The following is a 16,944-nucleotide window of genomic DNA, read 5'->3' as shown; positions in this document are numbered from 1 at the left end:
TATGTGTGGACATCTGAGGTCCAGAAGTGCACAGGAATTTACGGCCTACTTAAAAAAAGAGTCTGACACTGAGCACACGTGCACCACGACACATTGTGATGAGTACCTGGAAGTAGTATGAGGGAATGTCCTTTCAATAAAAGTTTATTTAATGTTCACTATGTGAGCGGAAAGTAATGTAGTTGGAGGGGGCGGGGAGTAATCCCGGAGCGGTGTTCTGAGGAATTTATATTTAATCTGAGAACCGAAAGACGCATCCAAGGTAATCCGGGAAGGATGGGCGTTGTTTCTGAAAATGAGGGGTATACACGCCACTCGGGGTACACGAAAGGGCCTCGGGGTACATGAACACAGTGGGTAACACTGAACGGCAGAGTCAGAAAGTCCTGTTTCAATCCAAAGAGGGTTTGAGACTAGTACTCACTTCACGTGTTTCTAACATTTGCTTATCTCCATTTTTTTTTTTTTAAAGATTTTATTTATTTATTTGACAGAGAGAGAGACAGCCAGCGAGAGAGGGAACACAAGCAGGGGGAGTGGGAGAGGAAGAAGCAGGTTCATAGCGGAGGAGCCTGATGTGGGGCTCGATCCCACAACGCCGGGATCACGCCCTGAGCCGAAGGCAGACGCTTAACCGCTGTGCCACCCAGGCGCCCCTGCTTATCTCCATTTTTGACAGAGCGAAGGCTTCATTTTCCAAATCTCTCCAAAAGGTAAGCCCATCTAATTGTTCTGTGTTAGGGTTTGTGTGTGTGCTTGCGGACGTTCTTTCATTTCTCTCAGGCAGTGCTCCTGAACCCCAAGTTGGGCTGCCCGTCGCTCCAAAGGCCGATACTGGAGAGAAAAGTTTTGCTTGGAAAGGAATAGGAGCCTTATTTAGGACGCTGGCCACCTGGAGAGTAGGCACACTGTTGTCCAAAGGCCAACTCCGAGGTTTCTGCCTGGCCCAGGGATTTATAAAGGGGTTTAGGGCAGTTAATCAGTAAAGGGAGTGCGGCGGCCCCAACATTTCTTGATTATGTGCAGACTCGATGGTGCCGGTTCTAAACGTTATCACAGTGCTCGGAGGTTGTGCAAGGGGATCTGGTTCCTTCGTTCCCAGGGTTTGTGCAAGAGGGTCTGGTTTCTGTCTTGTGAGGTGCAGAAGCGCTCTGTTCTTTCTAGGAAAGAATGCACGAGCTATAGATACACAAAGAAGGGTTAGTTAATCAGTCATTCAGGCTCAGGGTGTTTGCTGAAGTTTAGATTACTAGGTTGGCCAGAGGGGCTAAGGCAGCTTCAGCAATGCTGGTTTTCCATTTAAGAAGTGATGTAAATTTTACTTTGTAAATTTAAGTAAAAACTGAGGGTCTATTTAAAGAAAAAGTTTTGAGAAGTGATTCACATAGATACATAAAAGTGCAGGTGGTATGCGGATATGGCAACAATGATGACAGTGATATACAGATGACTGGAACATTTACCTGGGAATATGAGAACCTGTAAAGTTTGGAATCCTAGAATATTTAAAATGGAAGAAGCCTTAGAAATATATTTGAATCTGGTGTTTGTTTGTTTGTTTGTTTTTTACAGGAATGGAAAAAGGCTCAGAGTGAAATGGTTTACCCCAGGTCACAGATAGGGTTGATGGCAGAGAAAGATTTACTCAAGCTTTAGTAATTCCCATCTGAACCCTTCACCCCACCCCCCCCCAACCCCTACCACCAAATACCTGCCCAAGTCAGGTTGTTTTGTGATCACTGAAGGTAACGCTTCCAGGTAACCCTTAAAATCCTTACGTCTTCCTGTTTGGGTACTGCTGGACTGGGCTGAAGAAAGCTAAGACTGCGATAAAATCCACCATCAAATCCCATCAGGAACATACCTGTACTCGAAAAAGAATCAGATTTATTTAGCTTGTTCAGCCAGGGAGAATTCACATCAGAGAAAACAGGAGGTATCTTGCTAAGAGGGAAGTGGGAAGAGCGAAGAGCTTATTGTAGGATTTGGGTTTGTGCTGGGTGTCTGTAAGGAGGGTTTAAGCAAGTGGGGAACAGTTTTGAATTGAATAGTCAAGAAGCAGGGGCAATTCAATGGTTAGGTATCTTACTGTTTTACCCAGGAGGTGGGAGGATTGAAGTGGGGCCAAAGTTATGATTGAGAAGGAAGCAGGACACACTCAAGTTAGAAGAGGAGGATGTTGTCATTATTTGTGGTTCCACAGTGGCCTTGTCCTTGCCTTGATCCAGCTACAGAGTGGCCTGGTCTGATACTTGTTTACATTCTGTGAGGCCTTTTTACGTTCTGTAAGGAACATTGGGTCTAGGGGCAGCTGAAGAAGTTTCATTTTCTCATCTGCACCACTGTGGGATCCTGCCCACCTCTCAGGGTTTCTGACCCTAAGTGGTTGAGTGTTCCTCCTGTATGTGGTGAAAGTAGTGAAAGTGGATCATCTGCTCCAATTTACCACCTCATGCAGGAACCCCTTGGCAGCATCTCCTCTTGGGTGGGGAGCTCACTGCCAACCAAGGCAGCCCCTCCTATCTTTACATGTTGATTGTCAAAACTAGGTTGTTTTTTCCCCCTTTAAGGGGGGAAATTTTTCCTCTACCCTCTAGGGGCTGGGTAGGCCTGGAGGCTTTTATCCGGATTCTGATGGATGATAAATTTTAAATTTGTAGAGAAGTGATAAGACAATGAAAAGGAGTTTAGGCTATTAGGGAAGCAGACTGTGGGAAGGTAAATAACAGAGGAGAAGCTAATGGAAGATAAAGATTGTTTTAGTAAGGTTTGTTATGTAGTTCCTCTTACTGATAAAAGTCTGGAGTTGTCTCCTGTGATTAACTTCTGCTCTTCTGATGGAGAGGAGGGAAGCAACACAGAAACTTCTAAGGGTGAGGGCAGAGCACTTTTCAGTGTCTACTTCTCAAATGCTTTCAGCTCAAAATAATCCTTATGCCAAAGTGGCATATTCTGATTCGTTACATTCGTATATATTGTTTGAAAAGATAATACATGTACTTGGTTTTAGAAAAACTGCATAAAAGAACATACAGTGAAAATGTATTATCTTACCCATCTCCCATATCTCTTTCCAAAGTTCGTATATGCATATGCCAGTATTATATGTATTATGTCATTCCCTTTTTACGTGTGGTAGCATTCTGACCACATAGTGGTGCATATTGCTTTTTTCATTGAACTTTTTTCATTTATTCAATAAATATTTACCACACTCTTACTATGTGCCAGGCAGTTCCCAGTGACGGGGAAACAGCACGGAACAAAACAAAATGCCTGCCCTTAAAAGAGCTTCTGCTGTAGTGAAAAGAGACAAGTAATAAACAAATATAAAATGTCAGATACTGACAAGAGCTGTGAAGAAAAACAATAAAACAGGTGAGAACAACACAGAGTTAGTTGGTGGGGCTCTGCTATTTTAAATAGAGTAGTCAGGGCAGGTGTTTTTGAAGACCTGACATTTGAACAGAGCTACTAAAGAAATGAGAAAGCAAGCTGCAGCACTATCTGGAGGAAGAGCAGTGCTATCATGGAACAGCAAGAGGAAAGGCCATGAAACAGAAGCATGTCTTAAGTAACAAAATTCAAGTAAATTTGAAGCTCTAATTGGCTTTATTAAGTGATTCATCAATCCAGTAGCAGTAGAGAGGCACTCCAAGGAGTTATACAAAATGGAAGCTTTTATAGAAGGAGAGTGAGAGCAAGAAAGTTACTAGCAAAAGAAAAGGATTGTTCTAAGTGAGGCCACTTTCTAGGGAAAAAGCAAGTTGTTTTATCATGCAGATTACCTTGTCCTTCTTTGGGGGATGGAGAGGGCCCAGGTGGCAGACCCTTTGGGGAAGATTGAAAGGCTGACTGGTTAAGACTATATTTCTGGGGGAGGTTGAAACTGCAATTAGATTACATATTGAGCACCATTTGGGAATTCTAAATGATACCATTTGGGGTCTGTTTTTTGTTTTTGTTTTTTAAACACATGCTTTACCTAAAAACAAGGCCAGTGTGGCTGGTGCATGAACAAGAGGGAAAATGATGAGATAAAGCTGAACATGATAACAACTCTGGATTTTATTCTAAATGTGATGGGATAACTGAAAGTTTTGAGCAGGGGAAGGCCATGATCATGCTTACATTTTAGAGAGGACATTTTGGCTGCAGAGTGGAGAACTGACGGGCAGGGTTGGGTAAGGTTGGAAGAGTGGGCAGAGGCAAAGACGGGACTAGCTAGGAGACCATTGGTGTGAGCATAGCTTGAAGATAGGTCATTCTACTTCGGTCTCTCTTAATTCTTGCTGTGGTAATTCATTTTATGGGAGCAGTGGATATCCTTCGTGCTCACCTTCCAGTATATCTACAGGATTATTTCAAGAAATATAATTGCGGGTCAGAAGCTAAAGTAACTGGCCATATTGAAATTAAATCTGATGATCTAATTCCACCTTGAGCCCAAAGAAACAATTATTTATTCTTCCCACACGACCCCGTCTGAGATTAAAGGGAAACGCATCTGCCACTCCTCCCACATCAGTTTTCTCGACTTTAAATATTTCCAGTCTAGCAAGCTTCTGCCTATAGCCCCATTCTCTCTTGGAACGGTCCCCGTATCTGGTTACGGAGAGATAAACTGAGGCAAAGGCAGGATCCGGGGTATAAGTCCCCACCCCTCCCCCGCCTTACTGTCTCTTTTTCCCTCAGCATTCCTTTCCTTTCCCCTTCTCCCGGGGCCAAGTTCCAGGCTGCCAACCCCACGTTGGTACCTCGCCGCTCAGGACCCCAACTCCCACTTTTCCCTCCTCCCGCCGCTCGGAGGCCGCGGAAGGGGACGCGAACCCCCCTGGTCCCTTCCGAGCCGCCGTAGCGCCCGCCGCGGGAGTTCAGCAGCTCCGGTCGCCAAGGCAACGCGCTCCGCTGCGCGCTGCGGGCGCCAAGCAGCCCGGCGGAGGCGCTGCGGGCCAGCGGCCCGGGCTCGGCTAGGCGGCGGGACGGCAGGTGAGCAGGGCCGGGCGGGCAGTCGCGACCCAAACGCGTCGCCCCGGCGTCGACTCGTCGCGGCAGGCCGGGGATTGGGGCGCGGGGGACTCCCGGGAAGGAGGCTGGGGCCAGACCTTTATCCCCTCCGCCGCGCCGGGGCGGCGCCCCCTCCTGCTTTTTAACCCCTCTTGGCGCTGACTTGGAGTGCGCTTTAGGCTGTTGTGTTGTTGGGGTTTTTTTGTTTGTTTGTTTTTTGTTTTTTTTTTAATTTTGGGCCCGTTGCATGGCCTGACCTGAAAGTTTCTTTAAAAAAAAGAAAGACCCTCTTGTTAGGGGTTCGGGGAATAACTCAAAACTGCAGAAAATGTATATCTGTGCGACTCTCCTGTGGCCAGAGAGGATTGACTTCCTTGTGCATCAGTTTTCCCATCTGCTAAATGGGCATGATAATAGTTGTCTTATAAAGCAAACTATATTTTAAACCCTTGCAGGTAAGTCCTCAGTATCTTGGAGCTTTTATCATTACTACTACTACAAGGAAGTCCATATTGAGCATGTATTGTATGCCAGGGCCTGGGCTGATCGCCAGGGGTAAAGTGAATGAGACATCTTGTCCTCAGGGAACTCCACAGTTTTACAGTATAAATAAGAATTCATTGCTATTCGAGCAATGGTTTTGGACATATGGGTGACTGAATGCATAGAGAAGGCAGGTAACCTAGATTTCAGGGAATGAGGCTGGAAGGGTGGTCAAAGGGAGATTCTAAAAGACGATGACTTCCAAAATGAGACATGAAGGCTGTGTATTGGCCAGATGAGGCTGGTGAAGTGCACAATGTTCTAGACAGAGAGAGCCACATGTGCAAAGCCCAAGGGATAGAGTGCAGCCTTATTGGGCCTCTACAAGGATTTCATAGGCTGGGTAGAGACTGACTCCAAGAAGCTGAAGTGGTCTGGCTAGATGATGTTTGAGAGATAAGCAGGTGCCCCTTCTGAAAGACTTTCCTTGTATCTCCTTGTAAGATTTGAAGAGTTTGGATTTTAGCTTGGGGGCATTGGGGAGCCATCAGAGGATTTTAGGCAGCCAGTGAGCGTATGTTGGATGTGTTTGATCAGAGGTATGGTTTCAGAAAAATCAGGGTTTCAGGGTTTTTTTGTTATTCTCTCTTGGTTTTCATTCCTCCCATCTGTTTTTTACATTGCAGCCATTCATTTATGGCGATTCAAAAAATATTTCTTAAAATATTTATTTATTTACTGAGTGTCTGCTACGTGGCAGGCATTGTGGGGGCAGTAAAGACTCAGATCCCTGCCCTCATGGCATGCATTGCAGACATGTTCCAAGGTACATTCGTGGGGTACAGATAAGAATCTGGTACAGCTGGAACTTAATATTGGAAGAGATTTTTAAAAAAAGAACAAAGAAAGGCCTAGATCATTCAAGGCCACTGTGTTGCACACTCTTGGAAGAAGAATTCACTTAGACTATACTAAGAAGGCATGACCAGAGAAGTAGGAGGAAAACGAGGGGAATGTAGTGATGAAAGCCAAAGGAAGAGGTGAATTTTGCTGGATGCTGCTTAGGTTTCAAGTAAAAGAAATTAACCCTTAAAATGTGTCCTTCGGGTAAATAAATATGGAGGTCACTGGGGACCTAATTGAGCAGATTTGGTGAAATGGTGGGGGCGGAATCTAGAATATCGGCAGCTTCCAAAGGTTCAATGTAATTTATCAGTGGGATGAGGAGAGAGTGGGATGTGAGAAAGTAAAGACAAAGTGTAGGCAGCTCACAGGAGTTTGGCTGTAAAGGGAGAAAGAGAAGGCTGGAGAGCGACTGGGGAATAAGGTGAAATCTTAAGCACGAGAGAGAGACGTGAGCAGATTTAAATGGTGATGGCAAGGAGCCAATGTGAGGGGAGAGGCTGAGAAAATACAGATGAAAGGGGCAAATCGAAGGCGCTATTTTCCTGAGAAGGAAAGAGTGGATGACATCTACAGCACGGATCCTTCTCAAGGAGTCTGATGGCTTCTCCAGAAGCAAGGCAGCTGCTGACTAGGAGTGCATCAGTATAATCCAACAACAAAAAATAAAAGGTGTTAAGTGTAGAGGGAAAGTTATATTTTCATTTTTGTCAGATATTAGACATTTATTGAACTAATATGTGTTAAGCACTTTTCTTGTACTAGTCTCCACTAGTAATGTGATCTTGACAACAATCCTATAAGATAGTCTCTATTATGATTCCCAGTCTATGGATGAGAAAATTGAGATGTAAAATGCTTACTCCAGGTTATATAGGATTTGAATCCAGGTCTGCCTGAGCCCAGAGCTTTTACTCTTAATCACTGTGTGGACGATATGATTGTCTCCCTATGATATGGTGATCTGCTGAGAAGATTCAAGAGAATTAAGTTAAAAATAATTAGATATAAGGTGAAGTAAACAAGCGGATAGAACATAGACAAACAGCAGTAGCTTTATATAATAGTCACAAAATGTAATTGTAGGAGACATGAGAATAACAACATAAAAAATAAATACCTGGGAACAAACTTTCAAATAACTGTGCCCAGACTAGCCACATAGAGAGCAAGAGTGGCTGGAGGGGGGACGCTGGGTACAGATGGGTGTTTGGATAAGGACGAGGTATTTTTGTTTGGGAAACTCAGGGTATTGATATCAGAAACAGGGCATGTAAAACAAAACAAAACAGATGTCTATCATAAGACCTAATGAGAAAATATGCAAGATGTTGACTATGATATTTTTATTACATGAAAAGCTGAAAACAGACTGGTTAAATTATGGTGCAGTCATATGATATATACTATCAGCCATTAAAAAAGAATGAGGCGGGAGCTATATAGATGAGAAAGATGTTTACATCATATGGTTCGTGTGAAAAGCTCATTACAGTACAGTGTGTTCTTATTTTTGTTTTTTTTTAATGTATAGATACACATATTTCAGCACTAATGCTTCATTTCAAATAAAAGGAAATTAGCAGAGGTCCAAGCCTAAGTAACACAAAGGGAAACTTGGCACTATCGGGAAAAATGTCTAGAAAGATTAGTTCTTGCAAAAATTTAAAAAAATTTTTAATTGTGGTAAAATACCCATAACATAAAATTTACCATCTTAAACATTTTTAGGTATACAGTTCAGTATTGTCAAGGATATTCACATTGTTGTGCAACAGATCTCCAGAATTCTTTCTTCTTGTAAAGCTGAAACTAAATCCATTGAACAATTTCCTCATTCCCGTCCTGCCCCCAACCTCTGACAACCATCCTTCTACTTTCTGATTCTATGAATTTGACTACTCTAATACTTTATATAAATGGAATCATACAATATTTGTCTTTTTATAACTCACTTATTTCACTTAGCATAGTGTCCTCAAAGTTCATCTGTGTTGAAACCTGTGTCAGATTTCCTTCCTTTTTAAGACTGAGTAATATTTTATTGTAAGTATATATACATGTATATACAGTCTATGTATAAACATTTTGTTTCTCCATTCCACAGATGGGCACTTGAGTTTTTTCCACCTTTTGGCTGTTATCAGTAAGGGTGCTATGAGCAAGAGTGTACTAGAAAGAGGAGTTCTCTGTGTCTGTGTCAGGAGATCATGGGGAGACTTTTATTCCTTTCCTTATTGCCTTATTTTTCTTTTTTATGAGCATGAATTGCTTTTATAATCAGAAAAAGCAATAAGGATATGTCCTGTTTGGGGAGATGGGGGAGTAAAGTTAAAAAAAAAAAAAAAAAGGCCTGATCTTTGGCAGTGGCAGCAGGAATGGAATGGAAAGGGCAGATTTGAGAGACATTTCAGGAGAATTAACTAAGAAGGTAAGGGAGAGGAGAGTGGAAGACAGGCCATGCCAGTGGTGAGAAGTGGCATCAGTCCTGGAGGGGCTTAGACTAGAGGGAAAAGGAGAGCCACCTGATCCTTTGTTCAGGAGTTTGGACATTTTCCTGAAAGCAGAGGGAAGCCATTGAAAGGAAGAGAAATGACTTAATTAGAATTTCGTTACGGAAAGATCACCCTGATTCCCTCCAACCCATTCTGCAAGCTGAAACCAGATAGTGCCAAGTTTCCCTTTGTGTTACTTAACGCTTGGACCTCTGCTAATTTCCTTTTATTCGAGATGAAGCATTAGTGCTGAAAGATATATATCTACTCTCCTAAAAGCACCTGGAATATTTTAAACAAAGTGCTGTTTAGATTACACTGATTTCTAATTGTGTTCAGTTTTATCTCAACAACACAGTCTCCTGTAAGTTTACTTTCTACCTTTAGCAGAGGAAGTATGAATAATTGGGGAAGTAAACAAGAAATATAAACAACTGAAGTTAGAGAACTTCAATGTGTTGCTAATAAATTTTGACACTCTACTTTTAGCAGAAAAGGGCCAATGTACAGCAAACATTGTCATATTAAGGAGATAGTACAAAACAAAAATTCTGGAAAGTTCTAAAAGACTCAGCCCATTGCCTGTTTCTACTCCGACAAAACTGTACTCTGTTTGCTTCCAGAGCATCCTGCGCAGAGAGAGGGAACTAACTGTCATGCTAACATATGTAAGAGTTTTGTAGTTTATAAGGGCTAGATTTTCAAAAGATATGAATCCATGATCTCATTTCATTCCTCCTAACAATTGTGTGAGGCAAGGAGTATCATTGTCATTTTCAGATGAGAAAATTGAAGATCAGAGGATTCAAGAGACCTCCAAAGTCCTACATCTACTGAACTTCTGGAGTTTGAATCCAGGTTTTGTTTTCCTTTTATATTATAGTTTCTTAATATGGAAAATTATAAACATATACAAAAGTACAAAGGATAGTTAATAAATACCAATATACCCATACCCCAGCTTCAGTAGTTACCCACATATGGTTGGTTTTATTTCATCTGTAACGCCCACTCCCTCCCTATGTTGGATTTTTTTTGCACCTTGGATTATTTTATTTTATTTATTTTTTTTTTTTAAAGATTTTATTTATTTGACAGAGATGGAGACAGCTAGTGAGAGAGGGAACACAAGCAGGGGGAGTGGGAGAGGAAGAAGCAGGCTCATAGCAGAGGGGCCTGATGTGGGGCTCGAACCCACAACGCCGGGATCATGCCCTGAGCCGAAGGCAGACGCTTAACCGCTGTGCCACCCAGGCGCCCCATCTTGGATTATTTTAAAGCAAATCTTAGCTGATATATCATTTTATCTGTAAATGCTTCAATATGCCTCTTAAGAGAGAAAGGACTTTTTCTCCCCTCCTTTTTTCTCTATAATCACAATACCATCATCACACCTGAAAAATGAACAGTAGTAATTCCTAAAAAATACCTAATATTTATTTGGTATTCAGTTTCCTCAACTATCTCATAAATGTCTTTTTACAACTGGTTTGTTTAAATTTGGATCCAAACAAGGACCACCTATTACATCTGGTTGATTGTCTCTTAAGTCTTTTAATTTATAGCAATTTCTCCTCTTCTTCTTTTTTTTCTCCTTGCCTATTATTTGTTGAAAAAGCACATTTGTCCCGTACAATTTCTCACATTTTGGATTTGCCTGATCACATCCCTTTAACGTGTCCCTCCCTTCCCTTTATTTTTGTGGCCATTATACTTTATGGGTGGTGCTGTGTATCTCATTAGCAGGCAGTAAAGTCTAGTTTTCTCACTGGATGTGATTTTAAGATTGATCATGGGGTTCAGGGGCGCCTGGGTGGCTCAGCCATTAAGCGTCTGCCTTCGGCTCGGGTCATGATCCCAGGGTCCTGGGATAGAGCCCCACGTTGGCGGGAAGCCTGCTTCTCCCTCTCCCTCTCCCCTTGCTTGTGTTCCCTTTCTCGCTGTCTCTGTCAAATAAATAAATAAAATCTTTAAAAAAAAAAAAAGATTGATCACGGGGTTCAGGTATTGTTAGCATGGTCCATCCATTGTACGTTTCTCATCAGTCTTTCACAGAATGGTTTTAGCATCTATTAATGGTCATTTTTCAGATCTATTATTTTTTTAGAGGTTGGAAAATGAGTCTCAGTTTTCTGGTGCCAAGTCATATACTCTGTTAAATCCCACTGTCTCCTTATTAAAGGAATGTTTTGCACAGTCCTGTAGTCTCTGCTCTGATAGGTGGAGAAAAATCCTCAATTAATAATTCATCTTAATATAATTTTTAAAAAAATAGAGCTCATATGCTGTGTCCAGTACTGGTTGCTCACAACATTGCTTTCCTAGGTTGGTCCTATGTGTTGGTAAAACCACATGGTGGGAAGGCTGCCTATATCAGTGTTTTTAAACTGCATGTTGTTACACATTAGTATTTTAAAAGAATTATTTGGGGGAGGAGTTCCAGCTTTTTTTTTTTTAATGAAGAACCAGAATAGAACAACAAAAACAACAAATCAGAGTGCATCTCATATAGTAAGAATAAGCTTTGGTTTGTAAAATTTTTGTTTCAGCTCTTTTTAGGTATGTCTGAGCCATGATATAGAATGTATTTCTTATTGAGGTCTTGGTCAAAACCAAATTGAGTGTGCAGGTGACTACTCTGAGACATAGCAAGTTTCTCAGTCAAGCATTCAATTATGTTCCAATGTACTACTTACGAAATAGTACAGTATATTGATTGATTTTAGAATTTCCTTTGAAGGCTTTTTTGGGTGACTGCCATTTAACCAAAATTACATTACCTCAGTGACCTATCCTCCAGTATTCAAGTTGAAGAAACGCAAACTCTTCAGGGATTTGTTTTTGATTCTCTTTTACCCTTGAGGGTAATGTAGATGATTCCAGCCAGCACTGGCATCATTCAAAGTCATGCTGGAGGGGGGCCTGCTGTCTCAGTCAGGGAGCATACGACTGTTATTGATCTCCAGGTTGTAAGTTCGAGCTCCATGTTGGGGGTAGAGATCACTTAAAACTAAAATCTTAAAAAAAAAAGGGGGGGGGCGGTCATGGTGAAACCTCACCAAAGGAGTTGGTTGGGAAAGGGGAAAGACATCAGGACTGGACAGGTGGAGACAGTGACTCAGCCCTTTGGCTGACTTCTGAGGCAGGGGTAGGGTGGCCAGACCTGCCATGCACAGGGTGGTTAACAAAGGTAGCCCTAATACTATTCAGACCTTAATTGGAATTGGTTTAGGACATGGGCAGATGGGATATTCCAGTGACAACATGATAAGGGATTAGGAAATGCAGATGTTGGACTACAGTATACAGTTAACATTTTAAAGCTGTGGAGACTGAGGTTCAGAGAGTAAGTGGCTCAGAATCAGTGAGTAAGTGGGGGAACAAAATTTCATGGGTTACCAAATCCTGGATCTATTCTGAGTAAATGTATGATGCTGAGTAAGTTCCTTAATAATAGTACCTACTGCATGGAATTTTTTTTTATTTAATGATTTTTTATTATATTATGTTAGTCACCATACGGAATTGTTAATAAGGATTGAATATGTAGTTAAAGCACTGAGCACAGTGAGTAGTAAAAGCACTTAGCACAGGCTTCCTACGAGAACCACTCAGTAAATATTAGCTATTATTATTTCCTTTTTAAAATAATGAACCCATTTTACTTTGTCTATTTTTAATCTCTCCGTATTCCAGAAATGATTAAAGCTGTATTACAAGGATTCTTTTCTGTTATTGTTGAGATAAATTGATGTATATCGTTGTGCTAGTTTTAGGAAGGCAACGTAATGATTTGATTAATATTATGAAATGATTACCACAATAAATTTAGCGAACATCCATCAGCACACATAGTTACAAATTTTTGTTTTGTTTTTCTTGTGATGAGAATTTTTAAGATTTACTTCCTTAGCAACTTTCAGATATGAAATCATATAGTATTTGTTTTTCTCTGACTTGTTTCACTTAGCATTATGCCCTCAAGGTCCATCTATGTTGTTGCAAATGATAGGACTTTCTTCTTTTTTATGGCTGAATAATAATGCATTGTGTATATATACCACATTTTCTTTATTCTTTCTTTTTTTTTTTTGAAGATTTTATTTATTTGAGAGAGTGAGTGAGCAAGAGAGCACGAGTAGGGGGAGGAGTGGAGGGATAGGGAGAAGCAGACTCCCACGACTCCAAGATCATGACCCGAGCTGAAGGCAGACACTTAACTGGCTGAGCCACCCAGGTGCCCCTTCTTTATCTGTTCTTCTGTCAGTGAACACTTAGGTTGTTTCCGTGTCTTGGCTATTGTAAATAATGCTGCAGTGAACATGGAAAATACAGTATCTTTTCAAAATAGAGATTTCATTTCCTTCAGATCAATACTCAAAAGTGGAATTCCTGGATCATATGGTAGTTCTATTTTTAATTTTTTGAGAAACCTCCATAGTGTTTCCATAGTGGCTGTACCAATTTACATTCCCACCAACAGTATAAAGGGTTTCCTTTTCTCCATATTTTTGCCAGGACTTATTATCTGTTGTCTTTTTGAGAAAAGCCATCCTAACAGGCATGAGGTGATACCTTATTGTGGTTTTGATTTTCATTTCCCTGATGGTTAGTGATGTTGAGCACCTTTTCATGTACCTGTTGGCCATTTGTATGTCTTCTTTGGAAAAAGTCTATTCAGATCCTCTGCCCACTTTTTAATTGGATTGTTTTGGTTTTTTTTCTATTCAGTTGTGTGAGTTATTTGTGTGTTTTGGATATTAACCCTTTATCAGATATGTGATTTGCAAATATTTTCTCCTGTTCTGTAGGTTGCCTTTTAGTTTTGTTGATGGTTTCCTTTGCTATGTAGAAGTTTTTTAGTTTGATATAGTCCCACATGTTTATTTTTGCTTTTGTTCCCTTTGCTTTTGGTGTCACATCTAAAGAAAATCATCGCCAAAGACCAACATCAAGGAGCTCACCTATGTTCTAGGAGTTTTCTGGTGTTAGGTCTTATGCTCAAATCTTTAATCCATTTTGAGTTGATTCTTGTGCTTGGTGTAAGTGGCCCCGTTTTATTCTTTTGTTTGTGGCTGCCCAGTTTTCCCAACACCATTTATTAAAGAAACCATCCTTTTCCCCATTGTGTATTCTTAGCTCCTTGTCATACATTAGTTGACCATATATGTGTGGGTTTATTTCTGGGCTCCCTATTCTCTTCTGTCGATCTGTGTGTCTGTTATTTCTGAAATATGTCTCACGATGTAAAATGGATAAGCCTCTTGCTACCGCCTGCTTGGTTTCATTTTTTCAGCTGCTGCCTTTGCTTTTATACGGACTGCTGACACGCCCTTCTTATTGAGAGAACAGTTAGCACTCTGCTTTGGTTTGAGACGACTAACAGCTACAAGATATTAGAGAGAAACTGGCACCTAGTTGGGATGGTTCTGAAAATGGTAGGATTTGGGGAGGTACAGGGGAGGTACAGGATTTGGGAAGGTAGGCAGGTGATTAGCAACTTTCGAACAAAAAATGGAGCAAAATGTATTGCACCTAAAGCCTTTTTTTGTTTTTAATTTTAATTTTTATCAAAGTAATGATAAAGACTTCTGTGCTATAACATTCTCTGTTTGAGGATTTCAGCTGCTTGGAAAATGAGATTTTTTTAAAAAAGATTTTATTTATTTGTGAGGGAGAGAGAGAGTGAGCAAGAGAGAGCACAAGGGGGGGGGAGTGGGGGCAGGGAGAGGGAGAAGCCGACTTCCCACTGAGCAGGGACCCTGATGTGGGCTCGATCCCAGAACCCTGGGATCATGACCTGAGCCGAAGGCAGAAGCTTAACCAACTGATCCACCCAGCTGCTTGGAAAATGAGAGTATCATACACGTGTCATTTAAAAATATAACTCCTAAGTTTTCATAAATAATATAACATTGGTTGTACGTGAGGCAGATTCGGGTAGGTTTTTTTTTTTATTTATTTATTTGGGGGAGAGAGAGAGAGAGCACATGTGGGGTGGGGGAGGCAGAGGGAGAAGGAGAGAGAATCTTAAGCAGATTCTGTGCTGAGTGCGGTGCCCCATGCGGGGCTCAATCTCACAACCCTGAGATCACGACCGAGCTGAAACCAAGAGTTGGATGCGTAAATGACTGTACCACTCAGGTGCCCCTTGGGTGGGGTGTTTTCTTTTTCTTTCTTTCTTTCTTTCTTTCTTTCTTTCTTTCTTTCTTTCTTTCTTTCTTTCTTTTTTCTTTCTTTCGGGGGGGGGTTGTCTGTGGCCAGTGTGCTTTTTGAATATTTGTACCAAAACTTAGGATTTTACTGCTTTCTGATTGTATTTTACTGCCTAATAAAATAAATACTGTATGTATTATTTTAAGTCTGTTTATCTGAAACATAATGCCTGTTTCCTTGTTTAAAACCTGAGGCATTAAATCTTCTTAATTTAGATTATTTTCTTATGGATAATCTCTTAAGTTAAAGACACCATGATTGAAAGTCACTGAAACTTAATTAAAATATTATTTCCAGGGATAACATGGCATAGCTTTCCTGTGGCCTCAGAGTCTCTTCTAGCCAACATTTGGGAAATGCTAGCGCTCATAGGAATGCAGAGTTATATAGTGTGAAGAACCAGAACTTGGGTTTCAGGCAGATCAGCGTAACCTTGGGCAAAGTCTTTGAGTCTTGTTTCCCTTATCAGTGAAATGCCTCGTGAGATCCTTTGAGAGTTAACCATTACATAAAACCTGGCTACTAGAAGGGGCTTAATAAGTGTGAGTTACCTTCTGTTCTCCCACTCCCGTTTCTACAAACCTACCTACTGCGTGCTTCTGCTTATCACCAAAAGGAAACTTGAGAAAGAGAAAAGTTGGTGGTCTCATCCTACTTTCAACATCAGTTAAACATATGTAATTCTATTGCTTTTTTGGGTGTACAAGGCTTAACATTCAGTGGTTCTAATGATCTCTGCATGTTACATGTGGTCCATATGGCCATATTTTCCAAACCAAAAAATCGGTTTGATGAGTATGGTATACTCAGAGGATCAAGAGAACAGCATACTTTTGTTAAGATTTTTTTTTTTTTAAGTAATCTTTACACCCAACATGGGGCTCAGACTCACAACCCTGAGATCAAGAGTTGAATGCTCTACCAGCTGAGCCAGCCAGGCGCCCCTACAGAGCAGCATATTTTAAAATAGTGCAGTCTTGGGGAAATCTTAGATGCGCTTTTATGTATCCTGAGGAAACAGTAAAAAGTCATGGTGAGGAGGCATTGGAGTCGTTTGGACATGACTTCAAATCTTGGCCTAGGCACTCTTTAGTTCCTACACAAGTTACTTAGCCTTTCTAAGCTTCAGCATTTCCTCATTTGTAAATGGATATAAGGAGAGTTCCTTATCTCATGAGGATTGGAAGAGATAAAGGGCTCAGCACAAGGCTTGGCAAGTCGTAAGTACTTGACATGTAAATGTTAACTGTTGTCATTATTATGAGGCCTTTGAAACAGGTGCACTTATTCAGTACCTTTTTTTGCAAAAGCCTATAGAAGAACAAAAACTTGTGAAGTAACTCAGTATTTGGTAATTTACTGTATAATAACTTCTTTATCAGGCCTTCTTTGGAAAAGGTGCAGAAATATTTTGAAGACCCAGTGCCCAACTTGTCATGCCCCTGGGGAAGACCTGACTTTCTCACAGTATTTGAATAACTCGAAGCACCTATTCTATTGCCTCTAAGATGATCTGTTTGGAGTATGGATATTTTTTGGCTCATATAAGTTGTATTTGTTCCAGAAGTAGGGCAGATTTCAACATTAACTTACTCCACTGCCAGGCTTCTTTCCCTAAGATTGTCTTGGTTGTGCCCTCCTCGGGTTGTTGGCTTCATCCTCAGGCCAGCAGCAAAATAGCTGTGGCAGTTCTGGGCCCGATCCATTATGGCACCCACCAAAGGAATTGAAAGATTCTTTCTTCCTCTTTTCTCCTCAGTGAGAATTTTTTTCAGAAGTTCTCAGAATACTAATCCTAGAATCTCATTGGCCTGAATTGGGTCATGTGCCCAATCTTGAA

At 41.0% G+C, this 16,944-nt stretch overlaps 1 protein-coding gene and 1 long non-coding RNA gene across 4 annotated transcripts in view; one reads left to right on the top strand and one right to left on the bottom strand.

The window, feature by feature from the left end:
- Window positions 1-1,043: 1,043 nt before the first annotated feature.
- On the bottom strand, window positions 1,044-4,799 carry LOC117795394. The gene is made up of 4 exons (XR_004619361.1): window positions 4,758-4,799; window positions 4,132-4,351; window positions 1,712-1,864; window positions 1,044-1,179 (listed from the first exon to the last, which is right to left on the bottom strand). It is a non-coding gene; the product is annotated as an uncharacterized LOC117795394 (long non-coding RNA).
- A 61-nt stretch (window positions 4,800-4,860) lies between these two features.
- The window catches only part of PKIG (cAMP-dependent protein kinase inhibitor gamma), a 93,176-nt gene continuing 81,092 nt past the window's right edge, over window positions 4,861-16,944 (top strand). For 2 of the 3 annotated variants that reach the window (XM_034639759.1, XM_034639754.1), the window contains exon 1: window positions 4,869-4,989. The gene's annotated coding sequence lies outside the window, so the exon portion shown is untranslated. Of the gene's footprint in view, window positions 4,990-16,944 lie in introns of all 3 variants that reach the window. The other variant, XM_034639757.1, reaches the window with a different exon arrangement.

The sequence above is a fragment of the Ailuropoda melanoleuca genome, chromosome 13, assembly GCF_002007445.2.
Source record: "Ailuropoda melanoleuca isolate Jingjing chromosome 13, ASM200744v2, whole genome shotgun sequence".
Taxonomy (NCBI): domain Eukaryota; kingdom Metazoa; phylum Chordata; class Mammalia; order Carnivora; family Ursidae; genus Ailuropoda; species Ailuropoda melanoleuca.
Note: the sequence above shows the minus strand (reverse complement) of the source record. Positions and strands in the feature narration are given on the sequence as shown.